The sequence below is a fragment of the Hypanus sabinus genome, chromosome 6, assembly GCF_030144855.1.
Source record: "Hypanus sabinus isolate sHypSab1 chromosome 6, sHypSab1.hap1, whole genome shotgun sequence".
NCBI classification, from domain to species: Eukaryota; Metazoa; Chordata; class Chondrichthyes; order Myliobatiformes; family Dasyatidae; genus Hypanus; species Hypanus sabinus.
Genome location: NC_082711.1, coordinates 50,594,857 through 50,604,662, shown reverse-complemented (window position 1 = coordinate 50,604,662; position 9,806 = coordinate 50,594,857).

The following is a 9,806-nucleotide window of genomic DNA, read 5'->3' as shown; positions in this document are numbered from 1 at the left end:
TTAGAGGCAATGTCTACTCCCCTGCCCTTGTCAATCCTCTTAATCACCTCTTTAAAAAACTGAATTGAATTTGTGAGACATGATTACCCACACACGAAGCCATGCTGACTATTCCTAGTCAGTACAGGGCTTTCAAAATGCATGTAAATCTAATCTCTTAGAGTCTTTCCCAGTAATTTCCTCACTGCTGATGTAAGGTTCAGAGGCCCATAGTTCCCTGGCTTATCCCCAACGCCCTTCTTAAATAATGGCATGACATTAGCTATCCTGCAGTCTTCTGGTTCCTTACATGTGGCTAATGAAGACAAATATCACTGCCAGGGCCTCAGCAAGCTTCTCTCTTGCTTCCCAGCATATTCCTGGACACACCTGATCAGTCTCCAAGGAATTATCCACCATTATGTATTTCAAAAGCAAGTGTGAGTGTGAAGATGCATTCCCAATGAGCAGATTCCTTGTCAAGGTCACTGTCTGCCTGTTATTGTGTAACAGATTTGTAATGGATACAGGCAAACCTCCTGTATGCTTTAGTCTTGGGCCTCCAACGTACTAATCAATGTCCTCTCCCAGGTCAGCATTACTAGCAATGAGGCTCTGATCAGTAATGCAAGTTGGCAACGATTCTCCATACTCCTGCTAGACTAAAGGAGACAAAGCCTTCTGTAAGGTCAAGAAGTTTGGGAGGAGCTCCCCAACCACAGGCAGTTGAGAAGGACCCTTGTGATAACTTCCCCAGCTTACTCTATGCTTTGTTTATTTTAAAAATCAATATCGAACATCTATACCCACCGAAACTGCCCAAACAAGGAAAATAACTTCATTTAATCTCTTCTCCCATAGCAATCACTGGATTCATCACAGCTGTTAAATTCCAGGACAGATAATAAGATGAGGCAAGGCAATTCTGGTGAGGAATCTCCACTCTATCTCATTTTCTATCCTCCAAAGTCCCCTTCACTTCTGAAGTCAGGGGCCATACTTGAGTGGATGGAGGAAGATCACATGAAGTTCCACCTAATCTCACGTCCCTCCATTGCATTCTCTGCATGTTTACATTAGGGACATGCTTCATGGTACAAATAATTTAGCTTCATAATGTCAGGACAAAGAACCGTTTCAGTGAATGCTTACGGATTCAAGAGTTTGCAGAGAGGTAATAAGAATTTGTTACATTTTCTTCAGTTTCAAGTTACAGTGTGTTCTCTTTGTTTAAATTGAACAAATAGATTTGGGATAAAGAGTGAAATGTATCAGCAGTGATATTCATTAAATTGTTGAACTGCTGTAAATTTCCATCTGGTTCTTCAATGCGTTCAGTGAAGGAGATGTTCATCGTGAGGAAATGGACCACGTGGGTTCAGTGATGGTGCATGAGTTAAATGAGTCATCCAGAGGCCTGAACTAGCAATCCAAAGAGTGAGTTCAAATCCTACCATTCAGCTGTTAAACGCAGTTCATAATGTGAAGTGAAGTAACTGGCCTTAATAACGATAATGATTGAAAAAAGCACATCAGATTGTCAAAAAATGATATTTGGTTTACTGATTTTCTTCAGAGAAGGACATCTGGCACCTTTACTGGTCTTCTCTGTCTCTCAACACTCACTGGCTTTTTTGCACACACTAACTCTGTCCAGTTGGAATTGGAAGTAAAGAAGTGGCACAGAGACAGTTGGAGAGAGTGGGATTGGGGGAGGGGGAATGGGACATCATGGACAAGCCTTTCTCTGGGGTCAGTGACAATTAGAGAGCAGGAAGAATGGCAGGTGTGATAGACAGCCAACGCGGCTCTTCCTGGGACAGTCCATCCTGCTAGTCTGAGGGAGCTAGCAGGCTGGTGAGATTTGCTCCTGTGGCTGGATCAGGCTGAACACAATGGCAGATGACATGCCTCAGCAGCTTCCATCCAACAACCATTCCAAGTCCCATCCTGAAGAATGATGACTGGGGAAGGACAGCAACTAGTCCTCAATACTAAATTCAATTGAATTGATTTTATTACTTACGTCCTTCATATACATGAGGAGTAAAAATCTTTACATTACATGTCCGTCTAAATGTTCAACGTGCAATTTATAGTAATTTATAATAAATATTATGTACAACAGGATAGTTGATATAAATTGATATAAATGTATATATTGAAATAAAGTTGCATCAGCATGAATTAAGCAGCCTGAAGGACTGGTGGAAGAAGCTGTCCCAGAGACATAAGATGATGCCATTACTAGCAAGAATAAAGAAAGTCTTTAAAAGAATTTATGGTGTTTTTCCCACAACAAAAAAACATGCCAACTGATCTGTGTAAGTGAGTACGGTCAGTAAAATTTCAGTATGATTTAACCACAATTTAGGCCGTGTTGCAACTGAGCTCCAATTCCTCGAGGACAGCCCCACATTTTAGGCATGACTATACTGATGGAGCACCCCTCAGCTAGTCATCATCAGCAAGCCAATTGACCTTGGTATGGTAAGAAATGTAGAAGAGCCAGGCTTGGGAAACGACATGAGTTTAGGAGTTAATGTTGCACCTCTATAAAACCCTGATTAGATCACACTTGGATTATTGAGTTCACTTCTGGTCACCTCATTATAGGAAGGGTTGTGCAAGCTTTAGAACTGGTGCAGAAGAGATTTACCAGGACGCTGACTTGTCTAGAGGGCATGTCCTATGAAGATAGGTTGAGTGAGCTAAGGCTTCTCTCTCTGGAGTGAAGGAGGATAAAAGGTGACTTGACAGAGTTGTACAAAGTGACAAGAGGCATAGATCAAGTGGATAACTAGAGATCTTTGTCCCAGGGCAGAAATGGAGAAATCAAGGGGCATAATTTTAAGGTAATCGGACATAAATGTAGGAAAATGTCAGAGGTAAGTTCTTTACACAGAAAATGCTGGGTTCAAGGAACACCCTGCCAGGAATGGTAGTAGAAACTGATTGGAAAGCTGAGCCTACTGGGCCTGAACACCTCCCTCTGCAACTGGAAACTAGACTTCCGGACTGGGAGACCTCAGTCAGTCCGGATCGGGAGCAGCATCTCCAACACCATCACACTGGGCACGGGGGCCCCCCAGGGCTGTGTGTTCAGTCCACTGCTGTTCACTCTGCTGACCCATGAATGTACTGCAACACACAGCTCAAACCATATCATCAAGTTGGCTGACGACACAACCGTGGTGGGTCTCATCAGCAAGAACAAGTCAGCATACAGAGAGGGGGTACAGTGGCTAACGGACTGGTGCAGAGACAACAACCTGTCTCTGAATGTGAACAAAACAAAAGAGATGGTTGTTGACTTCAGGAGGGCACTGAGTGACCACTCCCTGCTGAACATCGACAGCTTCTCAGTAGAGCTCGTTAAGAGCACCATATTTCTTGGTGTTCACTTGGCGGAGAATCTCACCTGGTCCCTCAACACCAGCTCCAAGGCAAAGAAAGCACAGCGCTGTCTCTAATTTCTGCGAAGGCAGAGGAAAGTCCATCTCCCACCGCCCCCATTCTCATCACATTCTACAGGGGTTGTATTGAGAGCATCCTGAGCAGCTGCATCACTGCCTGGTTCGGAAATTGCACCATCTCGGATCGCAAGACCCTACAACAGATAGTGAGGTCAGCTGAGAAGATCATCGGGGTCTCTCTTCCCGCCATTACGGACATTTACACTACACGCTGCATCTGCAAAGCAAACAGCATTATGGAGGACCCCACTCACCCTTCATACAAACTCTTCTCCCTCCTGCCACCTGGGAAAAGGCACCGAAGCATTCGGGCTCTCACGACCAGACTATGTAACAGTTTCTTCCCCCAAGCCATCAGACTACTCAATACCCAGAGTCTGGACTGACACCTTACTGCCCTATTGTCCTGTTTATTATTTATTGTAATGCCTGCACTGTTTTGTGCACTTTATGCAGTCCTGGGCAGGTCTGTAGTCTAGTGTAGTTTATGTTATCAGACAAGAGATCGGTTCAAGTTTCTGATAACGGTGGGATAGAAGCTGTCCTTCAGCCTGGTGGTATGTGTTTTCAGGCTTTTGTATCTTCTGCCAGATGGGAGAGGGGAGAAGAGAGAATGCCCGGAGGCATTAGGGTTATGGAGGCAGTGAGATGTATAGACAGAGTCCATAGAGAGGAGGCTGGTTCCTGTGATATGCTGAGCTGCGCCCACAACTCACTGCATCTTGTTGCTATTGTGTGCAGAGCAGTTGCCAAACCAAACTGTAATGCATCCAGACATAATGCTTTCTTTCATGCATTGATAAAAATTGTCATGGCTTTACCCATGATGGACTGGGCCGTATCCATTACTTCTTGTAGGATTGGTGTTTAGATGTCTAATCTTTCTCCGCTAATCTTCATCTTTATTTTCTGTTTTAACACCTTAAAGCTGTGCCATTTCACTGATCGTTACTTTCTACTGTTCTTTGCACAATGCTTTACAGTACCAGCGACCCTGGTCATTCTCTGCCACTCTCTGTAAGGAGTTTGTACGTTCTCCCTGTGACCACGTGGGTTTCCTCCGGGTGCTTATGGCAAGTTCTTAGTCTTACCATATCAGTTTTTGGATGCTGGTGGACAATTTAACAAACAATGAGAGAAAAAAAGGCTTGTCTCATGTTATTACCTTCACCATTGGCAGGCACGGGTATTTAAATTTATCAGGGACACAACTGTCCATCCTTCATCTGAAGGAATGTGCCCAACTGTATCTTCAAGAATTTAGTAATAATTACTGGGGAAGTAGGCGTGAGGAATCTGTGTCCTTGTTTGTCCCCTTTCACCTACTCCTACCCCATTTCACTGTGAATGCCTCTGATCTACAGTGATGACAGAGCTTGGCATATAATTATTCTTCTGGGCCTCTCCTTGAGGTTCATTCATGTGGTACAGTCTTCAAACAAGTGGATTGATTCCACATGACACCAGGAAATGGCTAATTGTAACGGGAACGATAAAATCAATAGACACTAACCTCTAAACATAAGAAATTCTACAGATGCTGGAATTCCAGAGTAACACACAAAAAGTACTGGAGGAGCTTGGCAGGTTAGGCAGCATCTATGGAAAGGAATAAAGAGACCCTAACTTACTTCATTTGTGTGCTCCATAACTATTCACATCTCCAACCTTCTAATCCAGCGCATCAACCCAGCAATGTGTACAATCGTCCATGCTCGTGGTAATAAAAAAGGCCAAATCAAATCTGTCTAATTACTCCTCTGAAACTATTCTCAACCATTACGAAATGATGGCAGGAATCATGAAGAGCTTCATTGAATGACACGTAACAGGAGCATTCACGCACATGCACGTATTAGTTTCTTAGAGAGCACTTGGCTTCTGAATTCATCGAAGTTCTGAGCCAAATATGAACACAAAAATTCCAGTGGTGAACTGGGAATGAATATGCTTGCCATCAGGGCAGCATGTCAACTATGTGGCACAAGGATCTCTATAAAAATGAAATCAGCGGCAGTCTGAAAGAAAGTTCTGCACTGCCTGAAATCATACCTTTTGCAGAGCTTAATTTTTACAATTTACTTTTTATTTCTTCTCTGATACAAGGGAACAATTAATTCTTTGAGCAAAAGTATTATACAAAGTCTAAACGTACACATATAGTATTGGTATTAGTTCACATGTATCAAAATGCAGTGAAAAGCTTGAGTTGCATACTGTTCATACATATCAAATTATACAGTGCATTGACGTAAAGCAAGATAAACAGCAAAAATGCAGAATAAAGTATAACAGCTACAGAAAGTGTAGTGCAGTAAACAATAAAATGCAAGATCATAACCAGGTAGATTGTAAGATCAAGTAAAATCATAAAAACATTGTGTTGTTTTCCATACATCATTGTCTTTTTTCCATAAATATTTGTGTGAATTCTTAGCTATGTGAAATCCAAATTACTGTCGCTGCAAAACATTCATATTTTGAATATAAGAAGCTTTAATGGCTGTTTTCTGCTGAGTGATATTTATAGTTATAGTTATTTTTAGCCTAAATGGCCCATGCTGACCAGAAAGCCCAGTCCAAGCTTTTGCCAGTATTTGATCAATAGCCGTCTAAACCTTTCCAATCCATGTACCTGTCCAACTGTCTTTTGAAATTTGTTATTGCATCTGCCTTGATCACTTCCTCTGGCAGTTCATTCCACATATGCCACACTTTGTGAAAACAAGTTGTCTCTCAATTTCCCCTTAAATCTTTTCAAATTCACCCTAAACCTTTGCCCTCTTCTTCTTGATCCTACAGCTCCCCAAAGCTCAGTGCATTCACTCGTACTCCTCATGATTTTTTTACACCTCTATAAAATCAACTCTCTGCCTCCTGTACTGTAATAAATAACTATAGCTCATCCAAACTCCACCTTTAAGCCAGTCCCTCAAAGTCCTGGCAACATCCTTGTAAACCTTTTCTGCATTCTTTTCAGTTTGTCGACCAAACCTGAATACAATATTCCAAGTGCAGCCTCACCAGTGTCTTGTACAATCACACATTGACCTCACAACTTTTATACTCAGTATCCTGACTGATGAGAGCCAATGTACCAAAAGCTGTCTTCACCACCCTGTCAACCTGTGACTCCACTTTCAGGGAACCATGTGCTTGTACTCCATGGGCCCTCTGTTCTATCACACACCCTAGGGCCCTGTCATTTACTGTGAAATTCATACCTGGATTTGACTTTACAAAATGCAACACCTTACACTCATCTGAATTAAACTCCATTTACCCGCTTATTCAGATGATCAAGATTTCTCTGTAATCTTTGATAACCTTCTTTACTGACCACTATACCATTTATTTTAGTATCATCTGCAAACATAGATGCCTTGTACATTCTTATTCAAATGGTTAATATAGGTGACAAACAACAATGGGCCTAGCAATGACTCTTGAGGCACGCCCTCAATCCGAGTACTGACATTCGAGAACTAGCCACAGCCGAGAACAATCCGAGAACAATCTGAGAACTAGCCACAGCCCTCCAATCTGAGAACTGACATTCTACGTTCACCTTCTGCCTTCTGCATCAAGCCAACTGTGTATCCAATTAACCTGTTCTCCCTAGATCCCATGCAGTCTCACCTTTCTGAACATCCTGGAACTTTCTTGTGGAGCATCTTCAAAGGCCTGACTAAAGTTAATGCGAGCCATGGCTTCATCAACCTTCATCAAAAAGCTCAGATAAGTTGGTAAGACCTGATCTCCCATAAACAAAGCTATGCTGACTATCCCTGATCAACACTTGTCTTTCCAGATGTACATATACCTTATCCCTCAGAATCTGGTCCAGTGACTTACGTATAGTTCCCAGGTTTTTCTTTGCTGCCTCTTAAGTAACATTTGTCTGCTCTAGTCTGTGGCTAATGAGGATGCACAAGTCTCTGCAAGGGTTCCCATAATTTCTTCTTTAGCCTTCCATGTTGTTCTTGGATAAACCTGGTCAAGCCCTTGAGATTTCTGTACCTCCACACCTTTTAAGACATCTAGCTTCTCCTCTATGGTAATGCAGACTACTGCTAAGAACCTCCCCATTAGTGCCAAAGTATTCATGCCTTATTCCATGGCAAAACCAAGGGAGAAAATTTCATTAACAATCTTGCCCATCTCCTGCAGCTCCACACAAAGGTCTCCCCTTTGGCCTCTGAGGGGCCCTATTCCCTCTCTAATTCCCTTAATATACTTTAAAAATTCCATTGGATTTGGATATTTCCAAATGGAAGACATCTACTGTAACACCTGAATCTTTTTGAAAATGGTTTATTGCAAATAAATGCTCTCTATCATTCCACTGGAAATTGGTATGTTTCATGTACTATCACAAATTAAATTCTCACTGCAGTGAAATGCTACTTTGGGACGATGGATAAAAGAATATTTGTTTAGACTGTGAATGCCGATGACCTCAGCAATGTGTTACAAGTATGAAAAAATATCTTGAGTTAAAATGAGTTAATCCAAAGTTAAAATAACAATCCTTGACACAATTGGATTGTCATTTATTTAGTCCTACCATATAGCCATTTTAAGTTATTTCTCCAAAATAACTTTCTCCTGTTCTAATTAAACCCAATTTAAATATTAAAAAAACCTTTATCAGTAAGATATAGGAAAGTTAACAAAAATTAGTTTTTGGTAGCTATAGTGTCTGTGGTGGAACTCAGTAATACACAGAATTGATACATTTTCATGTTGGCTGACTTAAGAATGTTTTTAATTTTTCAATGATAGCTGAAAAGATTGAACTGCAAAGGGGGGTTTGTATCAAACTGATTCTAAATATACTATAGAGTTTTCTTTCAAAAACCTTAAAATCCACATTTTATGCAGACGGCATAAGTAGTTGCTCAAGGGCAATATGTCTAAACACATTTATGCTACATCAGTTCATATGTATACTGTATTTTTCAGTCTTAAGCGTAGATCAGAAATGAAATTAAGTAACGCAGTCACTGCATCGGCAGCCTCCTGTTCTGTGCACGGTGGTCTCTGCTGAAATTAACAGCTCTCAAATATGTTACTTACACCAAAAAAAACTGACCGTCTGTCAGTGGAATCACAAGGATGCCTTCTTGATCCTAACTACTAATCTACAAAGCGGCATATGGGTCAGAACTAAATAGTCTTTTAGACATGGATGATATAAATGCGGGATGCGGCTAAGGTAATAACGACAGATAAAATGACTTTGGAAATGAACAGAGTATAATTTCAATTGAGGGAATACAAAGTACGATGAAACGCTGCATGTTAAAGCGAATAGAATTATAGATACCGCGTGGATTGAAATGCCGAGACTTAGACAAATTGGCATAAAATAGTCTTAATGCTGTTCACTTTCTTTGAGTATTGATGATTGCAGGTAAAATTATAAGCAATGACTATGAACAACTTAACGCCTTTGGAGCAACAGCAACTTATTCCAGTAAAACAGAATGATCCGGAGAAGCGGTAACCACATACTCTGTGTAAATTAAGTATGCTTTGTAAAATTATTTACCGAGAAAGCTCGGGCGCGACTGATCGATGAAGTTTACAAGCAGGAGAACTCCCGCGTTATATCTTAAAATACTATGTGGATCCGAAATCAAACTACATCAGTCTTGAAAATCGTGCATAAGGTTCGGGCTATTTAATGATCAAATATACATTAATATGAATATTTAAATAGAAATTCGGCAGACGTGTTAAAACCTTCATTTGAAATTCCTAGGAACTGCTTTGATTTCCTCGTCCCTTTCAAATGGATGCTTCAAAGAATGCACACAACAAAGAGCGAAATGTAATGAAAATCCACCAGTCGCAATTGTTGGGGAGAAAACGGTCCTGAAAAGAAAACGCATCTTCTGCCAAGCTCACGTAGACGATTAACAAAGGTGCAAGATCATCTCAAGAATACACATTTTGGGTCTCTCTACCCAACGATTCTTTCTGTCCTTTCAGTGTTACAACCATTGCCCCTCAGTGTAAAATCTGCGTAGCCAGATTTGTATTGTTTCCCAATAACATATAAAACAAGGATGTTAAATGCCTTAGTTACGATTGTCGGTGATAATCAAATACCTGTCAACTGAATCATGAGGTTTGCTGGTTGATAACTCAAGATTTACTTCCGAATTCATTGACTGCGAAGCTGTTGGGGAAAAGGCGTTATACTATGTGAAAGTTCTCTGTCCTTTGTACGCATCCATCACTCCTCAAATAAGAACGTTCTTGCTATAAAGTTAGCTTTAAAGATAGAATTTCTCAGCGTGATCTAATTCAGGCTAGCCCTAGAGGCTCTATTTGTGCGATACT